At 40.4% G+C, this 20,556-nt stretch overlaps 1 protein-coding gene across 7 annotated transcripts in view; it reads right to left on the reverse strand.

Annotated features, from left to right (window-relative positions):
- S6kII (Ribosomal protein S6 kinase II) overlaps positions 1 to 20,556 on the reverse strand; it is a 155,195-nt gene that overhangs the window by 119,198 nt on the left and 15,441 nt on the right. The window contains exon 1 of one of the 7 annotated variants that reach the window (XM_022082546.2): positions 5,718 to 5,926. The exons of the other annotated variants lie outside the window; for them this stretch is intronic. The gene's annotated coding sequence lies outside the window, so the exon portion shown is untranslated. Of the gene's footprint in view, positions 1 to 5,717; positions 5,927 to 20,556 lie in introns of those variants that run through there. 7 annotated transcript variants of the gene reach the window in all.

Raw genomic sequence — 20,556 nt, forward strand, 5'->3', positions numbered from 1 at the left:
AACATCACTGAAGAGAACAAATAACGAAGCTCTTCAGTATGCTATATTCTACAACTTCCTGTCACTTGCTCTTACGTTCAAATATTCACTTCTGCATGAAGTTCTCTGGAGAAATGAACCGTTCGTATTTTCCATTTAGTCATCAGGTCTGTATGCGGAACGTTTGCAGCCACGATGCAATGAGCAAATACAACCAACGAAAATGCTTCTTCGGCCATTTCCTTGCAACGAAAGTGGCCTTGCTACTGGTTTGAACATTTCGAAATAATGTCGAGTGACTCAAAAGTCATGTACATGAATGATAAGTAAAGAATTAAGGAACTAGACAACAAAAATTACCATTCTCGAAACTGCTTTGGTGGAGGAGTTTAGTGAAACATATTTATGACCTTCGTGCCTTATTATTTGTCTCAAAAGTTCAAAAGACTTTCCTGAAGCTGCGATAATACCAGGACTGAAGTTTTTTGTCTTCTGGGTTGTTGCGCTGTGTAGACTGGTCGATGTTAACCAACGTTTCAGAGGTCATACTGCCTCCATCATCAGGGCGATGAGTATGAAGATTTCTGTCTTCTGGGTTGTTGCGCCGTGTAGTCTGGTCGATGTTTACCAACGTTTCAGAGGTCATACTGCCTCCGTCATCAGGGCGACGAGTATGAAGATTTCTGTCTTCTGTGTTGTTGCGCTGTGTAGTCTGGTCGATGTTCACCAACGTTTCAGAGGTCATACTGCCTCCGTCATCAGGGCGATGAGGTTTTCACAGCGGTGAGTTTGAAGATTTCTGTCTTCTGGGTTGTTGCGCTGTATAGTCTGGTCGATGTTAACCAACGTTTCAGAGGTCACACTGCCTCCGTCATCAGGGCGATGATTCATCAGATCCAAACGGCATAGGCCTACTGTAGTAGGGGAGAATCTGTGCACTCAGCATCCATTACAAGTAACAAGCAAGGTAATCAGAGGGGCGGGAGGGGTAGCAGATAAGAAATCACAAACTGCCCATAAGTAAAGTAAAGTAAAGTTTGTCCCACTATACGCCATGTAGGCGTTTGGGGTGAGAGGAGGTATAGCTCCTCTCTTCCTTGACCTCGGCACTAGATGGGGGTGAGTGGTCAGCATCACGCCCCGGCCGGCTTTACCCCCGGGAAAGGACCCCGGTACCCATTGTAGAGGAGGCTGGGTGGGCCCCAGAGCCGGTCTGGACGCAGAGGCTAGAGGAAAAATCCTGCCCCCATCGGGGATCGAACCCCGGTCGTCCAGCCCGTAGCTAGTCACTATACTGACTGAGCTATACTGCCCATACTAAATACTATTTCCCAGCGCACAGAAACGCCCAGACCACTGTACTTTCATGTTAGTGTTATTAATAAGAAACTTGGACATCATTTCAAATTCACTACCTGTTCGGTAAAGCTTTACAGACTTGCCACTAGACAGAATAATTCGTGACCATCTTCTCATTATTGGGAACTGCACGTAAGCGAGCAACACTTCGATTCCGTCACGTAGGCACTATGAACTTAATTCGGGTACACGGACTGAATATCAGTGCATGCTATCCCAAGGATTATCTTAATCTCACCGAGTTTCTTCAAATGTTGAAACTGCGCAACAACTGCTTCCTGTCTAATCCCATGCCCACACGCAATCAATGAAACTGATACGCCTGCAACATCGTTAATAAATATTAACAGCGACGCGCCAGCCTCTCTTCAAACGGAGGTCGAGTTTTGGTGGGACACATCTATAACAAAATTTCGTATATAAACACTTACCGAAGCTAAGTCATTCATCATATTTATTCTGAAGCAACTGATTGCAAAGCAACCAATTTAATGCATTAACGGTAACTATGCTAATTGTAAGACAGACAGTCAGTACAAGGGCATTCGGTAATACGGATGACAATGACAAAAAAGCAAATAAAACTTAAAAATAAAAGTTTCATCATGGTAATGGAGTTTTCGGGAAAAAAGACAAACAGCCCAATGGGAACAGCTGCTATTTTCTAATTGTCTTTGTTCTCCACATACGAAGAATATCAATCCGCATTCCTTCGGTTACAAAAAGTTCAGCTGACATGGCTTACCCACAAACAAGGACGCGGGCAGAAAATCCATCGCAACACATTTATCATTCTAATTCACTGTCGCGTTAAAGTGGCATGTTTACAAACAGAGCAATTTCCGTCGAGTCACATTTGTATATTATATGGTTTCCATGCTTCAGCGAAAACGTCACCAATGTAAAACAAATACAGGATGAAGGTCTACCATTTACAACGCAAACCAACAGTTCGTCGAGATTCGAACTGAGTGCAGCAAAGTCTAGTGTTACCGCTTCACTAATACGCTGGTTTAATAAAAGAAAAATTCGAAACTGTTAGACAAAAGAGAAGCTGTGGCCCACTTGAAATCTGGTGGCTCGCTCGTGTTGGCAGTCGATATATAACGTAAGCTGTTTCGTACAACAGCATGACAGATTCTTAGCTCGGGGCAACAAAACACTTTAACTGGCAACATCAACACACAACCAGCAAGAACAGGGGCCATTTTTCACTTCGCCCGTCAGACACTAGCACATTAAACTATTCGTACACATTAGTGGCAAGTGCAACTGATGTCCATTCAACAAATACTGTAAAATCAAGTACATACTCAGCTGCTAGTTCCTTCATTTCTTCGTCAGTGACTCACCTCACTCACAACAACGAAGGTTCACACGCGTATGAACCTTGGCCTCTCACACTATGGAAATAAAGAGTGCGTCTGAGAAATGGACTAACCCGAATATTTCACGAGGAAATTGTACCCTGATGAGTTACACGTTCGTACTCTTCAACAAATATTATTCGATTATACATCAACGACGATTTGATAAGCGGATCAAGTTAGCACAAACAGCAGAGATAAAAAATGCAGAGGGACCACAATACGCAATTAATCGCTTTTTCTACTTACCCGTAGACTATAGAAATGTGATCATATAAGAATCACGAGTCTTACAAATAACAGAAGCTGTAAAACGAACATAATAATGTTCACTCATTTATACAACGAGAAAAAAGTCAAGCGAAAAAATTCCTACGTGCTAAAGGAACGAGGAATTCATGTTTTCTTTGACATAGTACGTACATTTTAAAGGTCAGAAAGACAGCAGGGGGGCTACATTACTGAATACCGAGTCAGTCAAAACATAAACTTCAGTGGTCACAAGGAAAACACGCGAAGCATGTCGAAGGATAGCGAAAACTTAAAAAGCTTGCTGGAGTCTTCTAGAGGAGCACTTCCTTGTCGTAGTTAAGTTTCGTCGGTATTAATACTGAACACACCATTATTCGATCTGTCTATTCACTCATTCCGTGCGCTACGAGTGTAGAAATTTCCATTTATGCAAAATTAAGCGACTGAAGCAGTGGCCTATTTAATTTGTTGCGGTAACTACATGAGGCAACAAGCTCCAATGCTCATGCTCTTTCTTTAAAATACGTTAAGTCGCTCAGCTGATGAAGGAACAGAATGAATACAAAATGGCCCGCCAAACCCCAAAGCTTAAAACATACGAGGTGCGAATGTAAATAAGTTCTTGTAACTATTCGCTCGTTAGACGTTACGGTCACCAAATCTGTCTATCACCTCTCTTAGTCTCAAAATCCTTTGTAAGTTTTGTTGAATTAATGGAACTCTTTGGTAAAAATTAGTCAATTAGGACTTAACTTCGCCTGAATGCAAAACCTGTCCAAAAAGAAACCAGGGTCGAATGAACGTCTGCTTGTGAATAATTTCTTACGATCTGCGAATACAGAGCGAATACAATGTACAATTATTCCCAAGAAACGGAAACTGTTAAAAATATGAAAGGAAAAACTAGACTTCAACGGAAAACAGTCTATTTCGATACGATGACTTCCGGGTTATCAGCCGTGTCGACACGGCTGACAACGCTGTGAAAGCTTCAAATTTTGCAGTCCACTTAGATGTTTAAAATGTTTTGGCTTCAGTATTTCATGTTTTCTAATACTGTATTTCCTTTAATATGAAAATTAACATTATTCTAAAACAAAATGGAAACTAATTAAGTCCTACCACGGACAAAATACGTGCAGGAAACCTTAACGAATTACTATAAGCAACAAAGCGACGGAAGCAAGGGAAAGGACCGGAGAAATGGAAAAGAAACAAAACGATATTAAAACGTGTCTGCTAAGTAACCGTGTAGGACGCATATGTTTTACGAATTTCCAACTTATTTGGATCATAAACACGCGGGACTTGTAAAGTGCAGTCTGTGGACGTCAGACAGTACGCAACCTGAAGTATGAGTGAGCAATGTTAAATATAACTTCCTTTAGGCACATATTCAAAGACAAAGATATTTGAATTTATCAACAAACTTTGGACATTTATGTGGAATGACCAACTAAAAATTGTTTTGACATTTGTCATTACATATTTCATTGTAATTTTATGTTCTTCCTGCACATTCTTTAAAAAAACAGCTTCTCCTTGATCTCAACCCTAGTGTAGCGAAGTAAGGAATAAAATTTACAACTTATATCTTATATACTTCTACGAGATCCGCAAAATCAGTTACGACTGTCCTACTGCAGCATATTTCAGACTTCCACAACTTCTGCTTCAGAGCACTCCCTGTGTTCGGGTCAGACGTCACAACCTAGGCTGTGTAGGACATCGTCACACGTTGATACGCTAAACAGGCCTACTAACAGACGTTTCAGAGGCGCTTATCGCTTCAATCATCAGAGCAATTGAGGCAGTAAGCTCCTCTGTAACATCCATGTAACGTCCCAGAAGACGGCCACCTTCATGATCGTCGCCATGAGAACCTAAAATGGCAGACTGAAACACAACGCAGTTGACAAAGAGAAGAGAATGCAAATCTCCCGAACACAAAATTTCAGCTGTAATCACCAGAGCGTAATGGCAGTAAGGCTCCACGCATTAATATAGCCACTAAATTGAGATAAACGGCCATCTCGCTGTAATTTAAACGTACGGAATGAGATCCAGTTTCTGTCTGATTAGGGAACTCGTTTGGCTCCAAAGTCGTTTTGGGCATGGTATTAACAGAAAGTAACACACTCTGCCAGGAACCAGCACGTCTATTCGGTATCCTGTCACAGAAATTACATTATTATCAACGAGATTATGCAAGTCAACAGTACGAGGAAATGGAAGCTGAAGTACCGCAATAGGAAATAACTCTGTGGTCACGTACAAGAGCAAAATGTAAAAATGTTTAGCAAAAACTAAACTCACAAAGCACAATACTCAGAAAGCAAAAGTTATGAGCAACTGGCCAAGTGGTATGCTTTCAATATTTTTAATTTTTCCAATTTTTGTTTAAACAAATTGATCTAATTAAGCCCTTTCAGTTTAAAATAATCAGCAAGGGGGCGATGTTTTACTTAAACCGAAAATACAAAAACAACTTTAAAATACAACATTCAAGTTCTACAGATGTTGGTTCATTCTTACGACAGAAATAAGCAGATTCAAATTTTAACTCTCACAAGAGTCAGGTTCAAATATCATCGTATTACGTTCCGAAAAGAAATAAATAAGGTCCTGGCTTTACAAAACTGTGTACTCATAGCCCATATTCGTTTCCGAATTCGTCTTCTAACTACCAGCACTATTGCAGACCTGTAGATGTGACAGCAGACATTAAACACGTAACATTTCCATTATGTAGTTACTTACCCACTGACGCTAGAGGGATAAAGTGATTCGAACAACCCAGCGACATACACAGAATCGCAATGGTAGATGAAGATGGTAAAACTGCCTTATAAACTTGGGCAGTCTTACACTTACGCTCACTCTTACAACAAGCCCGGCCACACACACACGTACGCACCACAGTACATTAACAATATATGAGACAGATGGCTTGGACAGTCCATAAACAGCCACTGTTTCCGTCAATGCTCAACCAGTAATGTCTGGGGCAAGCACTTCGGACACTGACGTAGTGACGCTATCAGGTCGTTCGTAGGCTGTTACCGATGACCAAACATACAAAAGTTATCAAAACAGTCACATAACCTCACTGACGATAACAGCCGGATATGGAATCATGCACAAAGCCTTCAAGTGAAGAACAAGTAACGACGTATGATAAATTATACAATACAATGTCACAAAATTTTATCTTGAAGAGTGGTGTATAGATACAGCTGTATGGCAGCAGAGGCCTGTACATATCTTATTTAGGCTTCACACATGTTCCCATGTGACTATTTGTCACTTGTACTGACGTAGCTCCACTTGACCGACACAAGTCCACTGTATAGGCAGCACTAATAACAGTTACACTGATAGTGGCTATCAGCAACCGTCAACCTAATGATGGTGGCAGAAAACACCTCTGAAACGTCGGTAAACTTCTACCAGATTACAGCGCAACGTCTTTCAAGACGCGCAAACCTGAAATTCCCACCTGAAGATCAATTTGTCACCATCCCAGCGGCAAAACTTCGTAATATTCCTGTACAAATGGAAAATGGATCAGATCCTACCATAACGCACGACTAGTATACAGTTTCCAATGTGTTTAGCCGTGTTGAAAACTTCCAATATCATACGGCGCATTATACTATAAAATCCTATGTACAGCACTGTGTCGAAATTATCTGGCTGCTGAATAGCGTCTTCCCTTAGTGTGACAGACAAGTGCCTTATACACTCCACTCTTCTATCACGCAACGAAAATGTTAGTCGCTTTAACAAAGCAGAACATGACAAACAACATGGATAGGATTTCAAAGTTTACGGTATGTAAATTACAGTTTGTCCTGCGCTTAGTGGAAAGTTTAAACTTCATGTTTAAGTAACACTGTAGTATATAATACAAGCATCTTCAATATGACTGGAACGTTTAAATGCCGGCATGATATATTTTGCCCGCAGCTGTCAGCAACAGTCTGAAATGTCACCTAAGTAAGTCTTCGGTCAGGGATTTTTAACCCGCGGCCCCTGTAAATTTATAAGGGGGATTCCTGAGAAATTTTGTTCAAATATACCAATTTCAACAAAATTTAAATTCTGAATCACCTTGTTTGGTTCATGGAAAACATTTTGCAACTTATATCATCATGATAACGCCAGTATCGAGTCTTACATTCAATTTTACTAATAAAAATTTGGTTTGCATTTATCATCTACATTTTCCAGTTTGATCTCAATAACACAAGTTGCAGATCATAATTTACGAACCTCCTCATTATGCAATTTTCTCCATCGTCCTCCCAAGTCCGAGGCCCTGTGTAACATATCGTGGAAGAAATGTCAGCCCCCGTCCAAATGCTTGGCCACCCCTCACATAGTCTGCTCGCAACTGCTTGCTTATTCAGTATATTCTCAACTACACCCCTACCCGGAGGCCTTCCCAACCGTCCGAGGCCCCTGACGGCGCGCCACGCTGTGGTGACAAGGGCACAGTCCACAAGACCTCAACAGCCAAGCATGAGGAAACTGCTACAAGCATTCCACACACTATTTCCTTAAGATAATTTTAATATTATCCTCCCGCATGTGTCTTCCGAGTAATCCATTCCCTTTAGGCCTTCCAATCAAAATTCTGCAAACATTCGTCATTTTTCTCGTGCGTGCTACAAACCTCGCCCATCAAATTAACCTTTATTGAACTATACTAATTACAGGGCTCTTCATTGTGGAATCTTCTGCAGCCTCCTGCCATTACACCCTTCTTACGTCAAAATATTCTCCTCGGCACCCTGTTTTAAACTGCAAGGGGCGGGGATGGATGACCAGATTTTCATGTGTTTTCTTGTGAAGACAGAGGCCCAGTAAGCAGATTCTCCGTCCAGTCTAAACAGACTAAATCCATGAGAACCACACAATAATTCAGTTAAATTATTCATGGTGTGTGTGTGTTGTATCCACATAATATGACAATGACACAATTTTCGAGCTTGCCAACAACATTTAACACTCAAGTGCTTGGTGTCATGACGAACACATAAATCAAAGAAGCATGCAATACAAGAACGGAAAATGTACAGAGAAGAAAATTTAAAAAGTACACAGGCAAAGCATGTCAACAATAACAACATTGCTATAAGCACATTTTTCAAAACGTAAATTAGATTTGTCTTGGAGGAAGCCGTCGATATTACTGAAAACTTGACGTTATCAGCATCTACATATCACATAACTAACTAACTAGATGGCTTACCGAACCCGAAGGTTCATCACCGAATTAACCAAAGCCCTCCACCGGACCCTGTCCTGGGCCAACAAAATCCAGTTTCCTTCAACTCCTATCTCGGATAGATCCCGCCTGAGATTATCCTCCCATCTACGTCTAGGTCTCCCCAGCGGTCTCTTCCCTTCAGGTTTCCCAACCAGTACCCGGTGCACACCTCTTGTCCCATCCATGCGCGCTACATGTCCCGCCCATCTCACTCTTCTCGACTTAATCACCCTCACAATACTGGGGGAGCAGTACAGATTTTTAAGCTCGTCATTGTGCAGTTTTCTCCACGCCCCATCGTCTTCCCTCTTAGGCCCAAATATCCTCCTCAACACCCGATTCTCAAACACCTGCAATCTGTGTTCCTCCCTCTGAGTGAGAGACCATGTTTCGCACCCATACAAAACAACAGGCAAGATTATTGTTTTGTATACTTTAATTTTCAGGTTCTTAGAAATCAGACGGGAAGACAAAATATTTTGGACTGAGAAGTAGCAAGCATTTCCGGAATTTAGTCTCCTCCTAACTTCCTCACAAGTATCATTTTGATTTGTTATTGTTGTTCCCAAATATTTGAACTTTGTAACCCTTTCAAAGGATTTATTAGCTACCCTAAGATAATTTTGCCCGCCTGTCTTCTGATGACGAGATACTAACATGTACTTAGTTTTTTCTGAATTTACTTCCAGCCCCACTTGTCTACCAGCCTCTAGTAAAACTTCTGCGTTCCTCTTTATTGTATTTATATCGTCCCCCAATAAATTAACATCATCAGCATATGCCAATAGCTGATGTGTCCCGTTCAATTGCAAACCCTCCTGCCTACCTTGGACCTTCCTGATGGCGTATTCTAGCGCAAAGTTAAAGAGCAAGGGAGACAAAGCATCTCCTTGTTTTAGACCGTTCTTGATGAGGAATGTCTCAGATACATATTTACCTACTCGAATTTTGCTGCAGGTTTCATTTAAGCACATTTTTATTAGACCCACTAGCTTCTTTGGTATACCAAATTCAATAAGAATATTATATAGCACTTCTCTCTTCACAGAGTCATAGGCTTTTTTGAAATCTATAAATAACTGATGTACAGTCCCACCGAACTCCCATTTTTTCTCTAGTATCTGACGAATGCAAAAGATCTGATCAATCGTTGATCTGTTTCGTCTGAACCCACACTGATGATCCCCAATAGTTTCATTCGCATATGGGGTTAATCTTGCCAAAAGAATGTTGGATAGAATTTTGTATGAGGTTGATAGCAGCGATATTCCTCGGTAATTACCACACTCAGTCTTGTCCCCCTTCTTATAAATAGGAATAATTATGGATTCCTTCCATTGATGTGGCATCTCTTCCTTATCCCAAATTAACTGAATAAGCTTATGGATCCTCATATGCAACCCTTTGCCACCTGCTTTAATTAATTCGGCCGGAATCTGATCAATTCCTGGAGATTTATAACTTTTCAACTTCCCAATGGCTAGTTCCACTTCATCTAAGCTAGGTTCTGGCACCAACAGTTCAGCTGTATGCATTTTAATCTGTCTAATATCACCAGTATTATGAACATTTAAGAGCTCGCTAAAGAAATTTTTCCACCTATTCACAATTTTTATTGGATCTGCAAGCAAATTGCCACTATCATCCTTTACCAAATTAGTCTGGGGTTGATATCCTTTCTTAAAGTTATTAATGCCTCTGTACAGGTCTCTGATGTTTTTTTCCTTATTATTTGTCTCAAGTTCAGCAATTTTGCCCTTCAGGTATTCCCTTTTCTTAGTCCTAAAGGTTCTACTAGCCTCACGTCTCACGTTACATAGATTATCCGCATTTGTTTTGTTTGGGTTCTGCAACCATTGAAATTTTGTTTGCTTCCTTCGATCTATTAATTTTGAACATTCTTCATCAAACCACGGTTTATTTTGCTTTCTCCTGTAGTATCCTAGTTTCTCTTTTGCTGAAATTTTGATGCAGTTTCTGACATTTTCCCACTCCCTGTTGATGTCCACACTTTCATTATCCTCATTTGTCTCTAAAATTTGAAACCTATTCGAAATTTCAACTTGATATTGTTCCTTTGCCTCTCCCTCACTTAATTTTTTCAAATCAAATCTTTCTGTGTCAAAATTTTGTTTAGTTCGTCTACTTACTGAAAGCCGCTCCCTCACTTTTGCTACCACCAGATAATGATCAGTGTCGCAATCTGCTCCTCTGAATGATCTCACATCAATTACATTTGTCTGCCTTCTCTTATCTACTAAAACATGATCTATTTGATTGTGTGTTCTGCCATCTGGGGAAGTCCAAGTGTATTTATGAACATCACGGTGTGGAAATTTTGTACTTTTTACAATTAAATCTTTTGACGTAGCGAAGGTCACTGCTCTGACGCCATTATCATTACTAAGTGCATGGAGACTCTCGCTGCCTATTGTGGGTTTGAAGACATCCTCCCTCCCAATTTTTGCATTGAAATCTCCTAGCAGAATTTTCATGTGATACTTGCCAAATGTATCAAATACTGATTCCAATTCTTCATAAAAGCTATCCTTGATATCATCGCTTTTGTCTTCAGTTGGGGCATGAACATTAAGGACAATGATGTCGCACCAACGTCCTTCCAAAATTACGTAAGACAACCTGTCACTAACAAATTCTACTCTCTTAACTGCTGCCCTAATTCTGCTATGAACAAAAAAACCCGTCCCTAGCTGATGATTGTCATTCCCCTTTCCATAGAAAAATGTAAAATTGTCCACTGGGATCGTGCCCTCCCCCTCCCATCGCACTTCCTGCACTGCCACTAAGTCTAACTTATAATTCCCTAATTCCCTACACACTGATTTCAGTGCCCCAGCCCTATAGAGGCTCCTAATGTTCCAGGTACCAAATCTCATGTCCTTTTTCAATTGCCGTGGTCGTGCCAAAGAGTCCGTCCTGATCCGAGGCTTGGTTGATTTTTTCGTAACACATATTTTTTTTAAAGGTGAAAGGTTGTTAGCCCTACACCCAACCCCCAACCTGGAGGACCAGGGTATCACTCTTAGTCTAGCGCATCTCCTTAGACCTGTCCGGCTTGGGTGACCCTACCATGAGCCGAAGCTCAGGCCGGCATAGCCCTAAGGGTCATTTGAGCACGCAAGCCTCCTCACCCGGCAGATTGCCTTCGACAAGGTGGTGATACCTTCGAGAAGGATCTACATATCACATAATATCCTTAAATATCTTTCCACCTCACTCGATTCTGTGTAACTTCGCCAATCAAACCGGCATTGTTAAGTAACGTGCAGCTGGTAAGATTCCTTATGAAACATCAGACAGCGTTACGCTACCGACTGTTCAGAAAACATCAGCGTCCAACACATCTTATGATTACTATCAGTTTTTTTATTTGTAAAATAAACACGGAGGAGGTATTTGAGTGAAGATTTCTGTCTTCTGGGTTGTTGCGCTGTGTAGTCTGGTCCATACTACACAGCGCAATAACCCAGAAGACAGAAATCTTCATACTCATCGCCCTGATGACGGAGGCAGTATGACCTCTGAAACGTTGGTTAACATCGACCAGACTACACAGCGCAACAACCCAGAAGACAGAAATCTTCATACTCACCGCTGTGAAAACCTCAAATCTTACGAGGTATTTGAGTGTTAGCCGGTTCTCCAACGATTATCTACTGTACTGATTTTATGATGTTGAGCTGTTATAAACACGTCAGAGTAGCGAACGTGTAAAATTCCTCTTGTTTTAATATATTGTATGATGGAGACTCTGTCAATTACATATGTGGTAATTTTGTGCAACTCTGATCTTCGCGTAGAAAATGCGGATTACCATTATTTCTAAGGCTGTCAGAACTGCTACACTGCGCATTATGTTCTTGTTAAGCTGCCTTTTGTAAATGACTCAAAACCATTTCAGACAAATTTCCTTAATTATTAGAAAATAATACAACTGTATTTACATTTACACTCGGGTTTGGCGCCGTTATTCTATCGTGATTAGTTTCCTACTTACAGAAACCGTCCCCACCGGGACTTGAACCGAGGACACTTCACAAACAGTGTACTATCCAATCAGATTACTGGAACTGCCAGATGGGACATATTTAAATGCTTCCAACTATATGAAGTCAAATATTAACTTGCCATCTGGAGCCTAAATGATGTCTAGCATAGTTTGCCAGTTAGAACGAGAAAGGCAGTTTCCAATTTACATCAGTTGTGTGAAAGTTTGTATAAGCACAAATAAAGTTGTACTTCCACTGTGGTCTTACTTATTCCGGAAATTCGTCACGTATGAAATATCCTTGAAGTATTCACAATAACTGCAATGGGACTGTACAATTGCGACACAAATCCAACAAAAGATGTTTCATAGTTCTTTGTAAAAAAAAAACAGGTACCTTATTTCGAGTAGTTATTCTCGAACGAGAGAAATTATAACGTAAATATAAACATGGAAAAGGGAGAAATAAACCCAAGAATAGTCTCAGAGCAGCTGGCAGCCAGACGAACCGACCGAGGAGGAAATCCCGCGACGTTAAAGAGAAGTTCAGTGCAACAAACAAAAAATTTTCTCGCGTCACACGTCCATTTACAGACATCGTCTTCTTGCATTGCCGGATTTGGCCATTTACAAAAAAAAAAAATTAGAGCAGATTAAATTCGTGTAATTCTTGCTACCATTCTGTTCACAATCTTTAATCTTCTCAACTCCTCTACACCAAATCTTAAAGATTTAAATCATAATTTTAACTGACGTTTTGTATGAGACCGAAACTTGGTCTCTTACCCTGAGGAAAAGGCACAAAAATATTTGGACACAAATACAAGACCCGACGATCCAAATCAAAACCTAGGCACAGAATAATTGTAACAAAGGACATGAGTAGGTTAACTTAAAAAAATGAATATGTTAGTATAAACATGCAATTTAGAATATTATAAAAGGAGAGGGGAGTTTTGTGATACACAGGGCACGTACTACGAAGTATTGTTACAACAGTAAGGCCTAGTTGAGCTGGATACGCGACTACGACGGGGGACACGTGGAATGCACACAAAATTTTTGTGGAGGAACGTCTTGTGAACTGTCCACTTGGAAGATTGATTCAAGTTACTGGTTAACATTACATCCAGAGGTATTTCCTGTTTCACAAACATTTGTTCTTTACAGCAAAATTTAAATCATGTTACCGCCTATTTTAAGGTCCAAGAACTTAGAATCCTAACCAGTCAGTACATTTATGAATTACATCAATTTGTAATTAATTTACTTACGGCGGAAATTACATTTTTAATTTTTTGAATACTGTAAAAACACTTCGACGATGTGGCGATAACTGGCGATATCTACCACGATTTTTCTAAAAGTTTCACCAGTGTTATAGCATGTAATGACACCTCCTCGGCTGTAGGCATTCCATCTACCTAAACCAGGGAATGAAAAAACGCCCGACACCGTCACCTAATAAAAATGTGCTTAAGCCAGTACCGGATATAGGAGTTAAGTCTCTCTTCTTCTTTAAACTGACGCAGCATACAAGAGCTCACATTTAGTTCCTTCAATGCAATGTTCTACGAACCATTAGTGTCTACGGAGCTCGAGGGATGTCAAACATATGAATCTCTAAGAATCTGAAATAAAATCTTTTTGTGTCCCTGATAGCTCGTATTTGTAGACGAACGTTTCGCATTATCACTTCCACACTTTGAATTGCAGAGCGCTGCAAACATTTCTGAGGACATAATAAGTGGCCCAAGCTCTTATGAATTCCTTGTATAACTGAAAAATATTAAGATCGCGTCTGTCTAAGTGCTCCATTTCATAAATTAAATAACGTAATGTCGGATTTAATCGTGGTTCGTATCGCTAGAGGACTCTTGTGAAAACAATCATGAAATCTCTTTCACAACTTAGTGACTATAAGCTTTTCAAGAACTCTGCACCATAAAGTTTGTTATTGATCGAACATAACACCTAATATACACTGAAGCTAATTTTTTTGCAAAAGCTTCATCGTACAAAAACTGACTATGATGTAAAACAAATTGCATTAAAATACAATTCTTAACGTATAAAGCATTTTAATATGTCTGTGTTTAACGAAATACAAGAAAAATGGATGCTCTAAAAAACAGGATATATGTCACGGAAATTATACCATACGCTTAATTTTCATTACAAAGTGCGAAAAGTAATCTACAAACAATAAAGGAGATTTAAAATTTTCACGGCAGCGAGAATGAAGATGAATGTCTTCTGGGTTGTTACGCCATTTAGTCTCGTAGTCGACGGTGACTTATTCATCGCCCTGATGATAGAGGCAGCAAACGCCTTTGAAACGTCAGTAAACTTATGCCAGATTACACCTAGCAACAATCTAGAAAACTGTAATCATACATACAACTAGATTTCTGTGTAATCTAACCTTACTCAAACAGCAGAACTAACGCGAAGAATTACAAATATATACGCTTAAAGAGCTCACTGTGCGTAAAGCAAATTGTATATTTAATGTTATATGAAGAACCAGGTCACGTGTTCTTTTCTGCCCTATTTTTCACAGCCCTGCTTCCTCGCCTGCCTGTGAGCAGTCGGGAAATCTAATCACCGTGAACCGTTACTCAGCTATACATATATATAGTCAACGGCAAGAGAGACTCGTGGGGCCTGCCCATGGCTTAACACTAATTCATCACCACCTGTTACATTAATCCCAAGTCACATAAAACACGGCTCTTTGTGCAAAAACACCAGAAACTATAACAAATTAAATCTGCAAGAAAACGGGTTCTGCACCAACTCCGACTGCTCTCTTGTACATTCCAATGGTAACATTTTCACTAGTCACAGAACTGATGCGCAAAACTTTATGGCCCATCATGTATAATGCATTTCATCCTGTGAAACTCTCAACATGTGTTATACAAAATTTAGGTTAAGGTCATCTAGCACTGACACAATTTCCCTCCCTCGATTAAACAGGAAAGACAATTTAGATATCAAAATTGATAGTACAGCAAAAAATTATTTTCTGAAACAACTTTTTCTGCAACTTGCATGAAAAACGACGTGAAAACCGAGTTTATGTTTCAATACACAATTATACGTTCGATTACAGCCTTTAAATAACTCAAGAATCGATCTATGAACGACAATGTAAAAGTTTGCTATGTGCAGTCAATCAAAGTGCGCCTTATGAAATGTAATGCTGCAATTTTGTGAGCTAGAAATGAATGAGTGAACGAACTATCGTTGATGATTGGCTGAAGGAACCAAGGAAAACGACAGCTGACACAGTACGTCTACTTGAAATCCGACAGCCAAGTCCTTTCCGGTTAGCATCACTGTGCTAACTACAAACAGGCATGTGTTAACTGGTGTAGTGACTTACGCGGTCCTGCGTTTTGATTGTTACAGTCATTACAGTTATGAGAATTCCCGCATTTAGACTGCATGTAGGCAACTCACATATCAGAATGATACCAATCCACATCCACTACACGTTTTCCGATCACTTCACAAGACCCCCTTGACTGGAAAAACGTTAAAAGGTGTGTGAGCCCAGAACTTCATCCGGTCCGATCTATTTCTTTTGCCGTATTTATCTTTATTTTGTAACGTATCAACCCCCCTTATCTTCTGCGAATGATGTAGAGACAGGGAAATTAATCTTTTGACAAAGACGTATCGACATTTTATTAACCACTGCCAAAGGTTAAATGGCAAACGTTTTGTCTTCTTATGCAACAACAGAGTTTCTGAATGCCTGTCTCTTATGCCCTCAGAAAGGTTTTAAAGTTCTCAGTACTGATAACAGACGAAGAGTGCTGCAACCATTAAGTACGTTTTAGAAGTATGTCTAATATGGGTGGTGAAAACTATTAAATGAAAGGGGCGGGAAAGCAACAAGGGAAAAAGGAGGGCGGGACGCAGAGCTACGAGAGATTTGACGAAAGGGGGAAAGAGGACAAGAATACAAAATAAATCACTGATATTAATATTTTCCTTTTGTTATTTCAATACGAGAAGAGTTCATTTACAAATACGAATACCCATTGGATAGGAGGCTGGGTGGACCCCAGAGCCGGTCTGGACGCAGAGGCTAGAGGAAAAATCCTCTGTCCCCGTCGGGGATCGAACCCCGGTCGCCCAGTCCGTAGCCAGAACAAGGCTTCGGAGTATTATTGCACTATATTCATACCGAGTTTCAAAAACATGAGTCAAGGGAGGAATTAACATTCATTACCTACGTCATAAGACATATTTTAAGAGAAAATACGATTAGTGTCTCTTGAATACAAAATGTTTACGAATGTACAGACTTACCACTCGTGTAAAACTAAACTGGTCATTTCGAAATATCTCTGATTACGTCACTCTTCGTTGTTTAATTAAATACAAATATAACAATAACTGCAAAGGAACGCAATGAATCTCACGAACGTAATTTAAAATGTCCATAAAAAGACCTTTCCATCAAGGTCCGCTGCTAGGGACGGTAGTGTAATAAAACTGGTACTCCTTGTGGGATCTCGTTTTCATGGACATCAGAGTGATCTTCTGGGCTGTCGAGCAATAGTTGAGGTCGTTCAACTTTTTTTTATTATTATTATTTCTAAATCCCAGAATTCACGCTTATTCATGCGTTTGAATTGTGGTTTAAATCGACACAATCCCGCAACTGGAGACAAAATTAACTGGGAGGCCATGTTGGCATTTTAAAAATGTGACAGCGCAAATCATGAAACGTAGTTCCTTAAAGACACAAACGTGCTTTGAAATATGAACGATTCTGATGCATTGTCAGACTACGAATGGAAAAGTTAATGTCTGACAGTAATAGTTTGAGTGTCGTCATGTGAGCACGTGGTTTTTATTAGAATAGAGTTCGACTAAGAAATCTCGTTGTTTCATAGTTTAGATACATGATGTCACCAAACGAAGGTTTTATATGAAGAACAGAATTTCTAGTTTAGATACTGACATTCTGTCGTTACGCGCATGGCCGTCCAACTCTTCAACTCGAGAGAACATTCACGGGTGGCCGCAGAAGACATTAAATGGAAAAGTAGCCTTGTCGGGGTTGACAAAACGCAAATACACTACACGAAGCTTCAGGGTGATTTGTTATGGCACGGTTTTTCACCGACATTTAACTCCTGATTAATTTTCCACCCACGCCTTACTTCTGGATCAGTTGGTGAAAAAATGCAATCCGAACCTATGTCCTAGCCGCGCTTCATTCTGAGAAAACAGGTTACATTTTTGGGTTGTGAGATTTGAAATGGGTACATCCCGAATGGCACAGCCACGCTGAGATGCTATGCAGAACTGCGGTATGATTAATTCCTGACGACCTGAAACATTTCGCCATTATTCAGCTAACTGCATTCCCTTACACACTTCGCTGAGAACGTTGTTCGTTGTGTGGTACTTCATCAATATTCATCTTCTGACATGTAACGCCGTTTCTAGGCAGACACCAACGTTTAATAGGAGCATACTGACTCCATCGAAAGAAATGAAAAGTCTTACAGTGTATTCCAGAATTCGGCCTTCAATGAGGAAACACTACGTTTCTCCGAAATGTTATCTACGTACAAGTCCACACAACGTTACTTCTAAGAAGGCCAACGCCATCTTCACCGCCGTAAGAACATAATATTCCTTATTTAACATGTAACTTGCATATCAAATTAAATTATCTCAATTTAAGAAATGAATAAGCTGCCTCGGGCATCGTATTCTATTCATATTTAGAGTACATTGTAACATATAAGTACTGAATCTGGTCGAAATGGCATCCTACATTTGCGATATGCAAACGAGCTTCTTTAGAAAAGCACGTGTTGCTTTCCGTATGCTTTCGTGGTTGAATCGTACTACAGCAGCATTGTCCATTATGTCATCTCGAGTCTGCGATTTCTCCTTCTTCACGAAGCACTTTATGTATCCCCACAAGTATGGATGAGGGTCTGTCGAGACGCCGACAACGGTGACCAGACATGCGGACCTCCACGACCAACCAGATCAACGATTTCCAAAGCATCGATTCAAGCGCCGTGTGACTTGCAGACCGAAATCACATGGAACACCATCGTAATGCAGCCTCGTATTTCTTTTGAGTTTTCTCTCTTTACATCCATTAAAAAGAGGTGACAGCTGAGCTTTCGACCCACACTGATTTGAAATGTTTCATTTAAAATAAGCTGAAGAATAACCACCCGAAATTTGGTGGGCGTTTCGTGGGACAACCCGTACAGTGCATTCAGTGGCGTTACTCGGTGAGGAAAAGACGACAGGGGCTCGAATCCCGGAAGAGGCAGAAATTTGATCTTCGCCACTATGAACACATCGGCCCTGGACCCGATCACACGCCGATAGGATGGTAATCGGGAAGTCCTTCACATGAATTCAAGTGACCGAAGATGCGTGAAGATGACCACTCACCTACATCAAATCCCAATTTCTACAATTATAAGTTCTGATCGCCACGCCTCCAATAAGCCTTCACGGCATGGTGCTCAGATGCAGACGTAACTTTGACTTGATCTTTATTCCAAAGAATGACCGGGTAACAGAAACTATCAGACTCAGCTACATTTATAATTAATGCTCTTAAACGGTAAATCTTGAATGCGAGTTTTAAATGACACTCGATGCACTAATGTCAATAAAAACGTGAATAATGTTTTGTCAGACTGAACTGACATAAAAAAGCGATTACTTTCGAGATGTGAACAATGAACGAGCCATGCGTACAATTGCACACAGATGGATGTAGTGCCGAAACTAAAGAAATAAATAGAATTACATCATGTCCGGTACGGAAGTAAAAAACCACAAATTTCCGGGCGTTTAAACGCAATGCGGCCCTACGTAGTGACCAAGAATAGAGAACTATACGGGTTTAACACACTATGTAATACATACCATTGTGTCACACTGGTCGTGAAATGGAATTACTTACTTTCTGCAGAGAAAATAAACACAAAATCACTGTCAGGGTTAGTTGGACGTTTGCAAGACGTAGTAAAAACAAGTACATTCAGACCACAACGTTGATTGAACATGGCGGTACAGTAGTTAACAATTTAACTTCTTTTCGGAACTTTGCGATTTACACACTCGGTCGAAGTCCAGCTTACCGGTTTCCATTCTGTTACTTCCGGCAAGTCCTAGAACGAAGATGGCTGTCTTCTGGGTTGTTGCGATCGCCTTGATGATGGAGGCAGCAAGGACCTCTGAAACGTCGGTAAACGTATACCAGACTCGGCTACATTTATAATTAATGCTCTTAAATCCTACCAAGTTATAGAATACTGTATTAAAATAAGCCACGACCGAATTTTACAACTTCCTTACAATTCATAATTCGAAATCATTTTCCCGTTCAAGTCTGTAAAATCTCTGCTGTACCCAGACAGTAGTAAAATAAAGCAACAATAAATACCAGCAACTGCTAGATCGAAATCCTCAATAGCCTCTGTAAAAAAGTAAAGTAAAGTTTGTCCCACTATACGCCATGTAGGCGTTTGGGGTGAGTGGAGGTATAGCTCCTCTCTTCCTTGACCTCGGCACTAGATGGGGGTGAGTGGTCAGCATCACGCCCCGGCCGGCTTTACCCCCGGGAAAGGACCCCGGTACCCATTGTAAAGGCTGGATGGGCCCCAGAGCCGGTCTGGACGCAGAGGCTAGAGGAAAAATCCTCTGCCCCCGTCGGGGATCGAACCCCGGTCGTCCAACCCGTAGCTAGTCACTATACTGACTGAGCTATCCCGGCTCACCAATAGCCTCTGTGAAAAGTAAATTAACACTGATTCTGCCTTTAGGAACCGCAGAATAGATAAAAATGCATATTAAGGAGCTTCGTAAATTATAAGTTACAGATAATATTAGCGAGATGAAATGAATAAGAAACAGGGAGCGGGGATGAAGCATGCATGGGACAGATCACAAAAACATTCAGAATTTTGATAGGAAAAAACTGAAGAGAAGATAGTATTCGAAGACACTAATCGCACAGAGAAGGATAACAATAGAATGGGTGTGAAAAAATACGGTAAATAATGTTCAAAATACATTCATCTGGTTCAGGCGAGAAGCCAATGGCAGGCTAGTGTGAAAATCGTAATCCAATTTCTTATTCCATAAAAGTAGCGGATTTCTCGGCAAGCTCGGCGATTATTAAGTTTAAGGAGGATTCTGCTTAATGAAGTTTGCGGAAAATTTTCCAGAATGTCACACAAAAGAGAGAACAAAAGATGGAAATTAAAGAAAAACAACTTTTGAAAATTTTGAACAAATAAAAATTA

The sequence above is a fragment of the Zootermopsis nevadensis genome, unplaced genomic scaffold (genome assembly GCF_977971745.1).
Source record: "Zootermopsis nevadensis isolate Lab colony 2312 unplaced genomic scaffold, Znev_1.0 Znev_ptg000061l, whole genome shotgun sequence".
NCBI classification, from domain to species: domain Eukaryota; kingdom Metazoa; phylum Arthropoda; class Insecta; order Blattodea; family Termopsidae; genus Zootermopsis; species Zootermopsis nevadensis.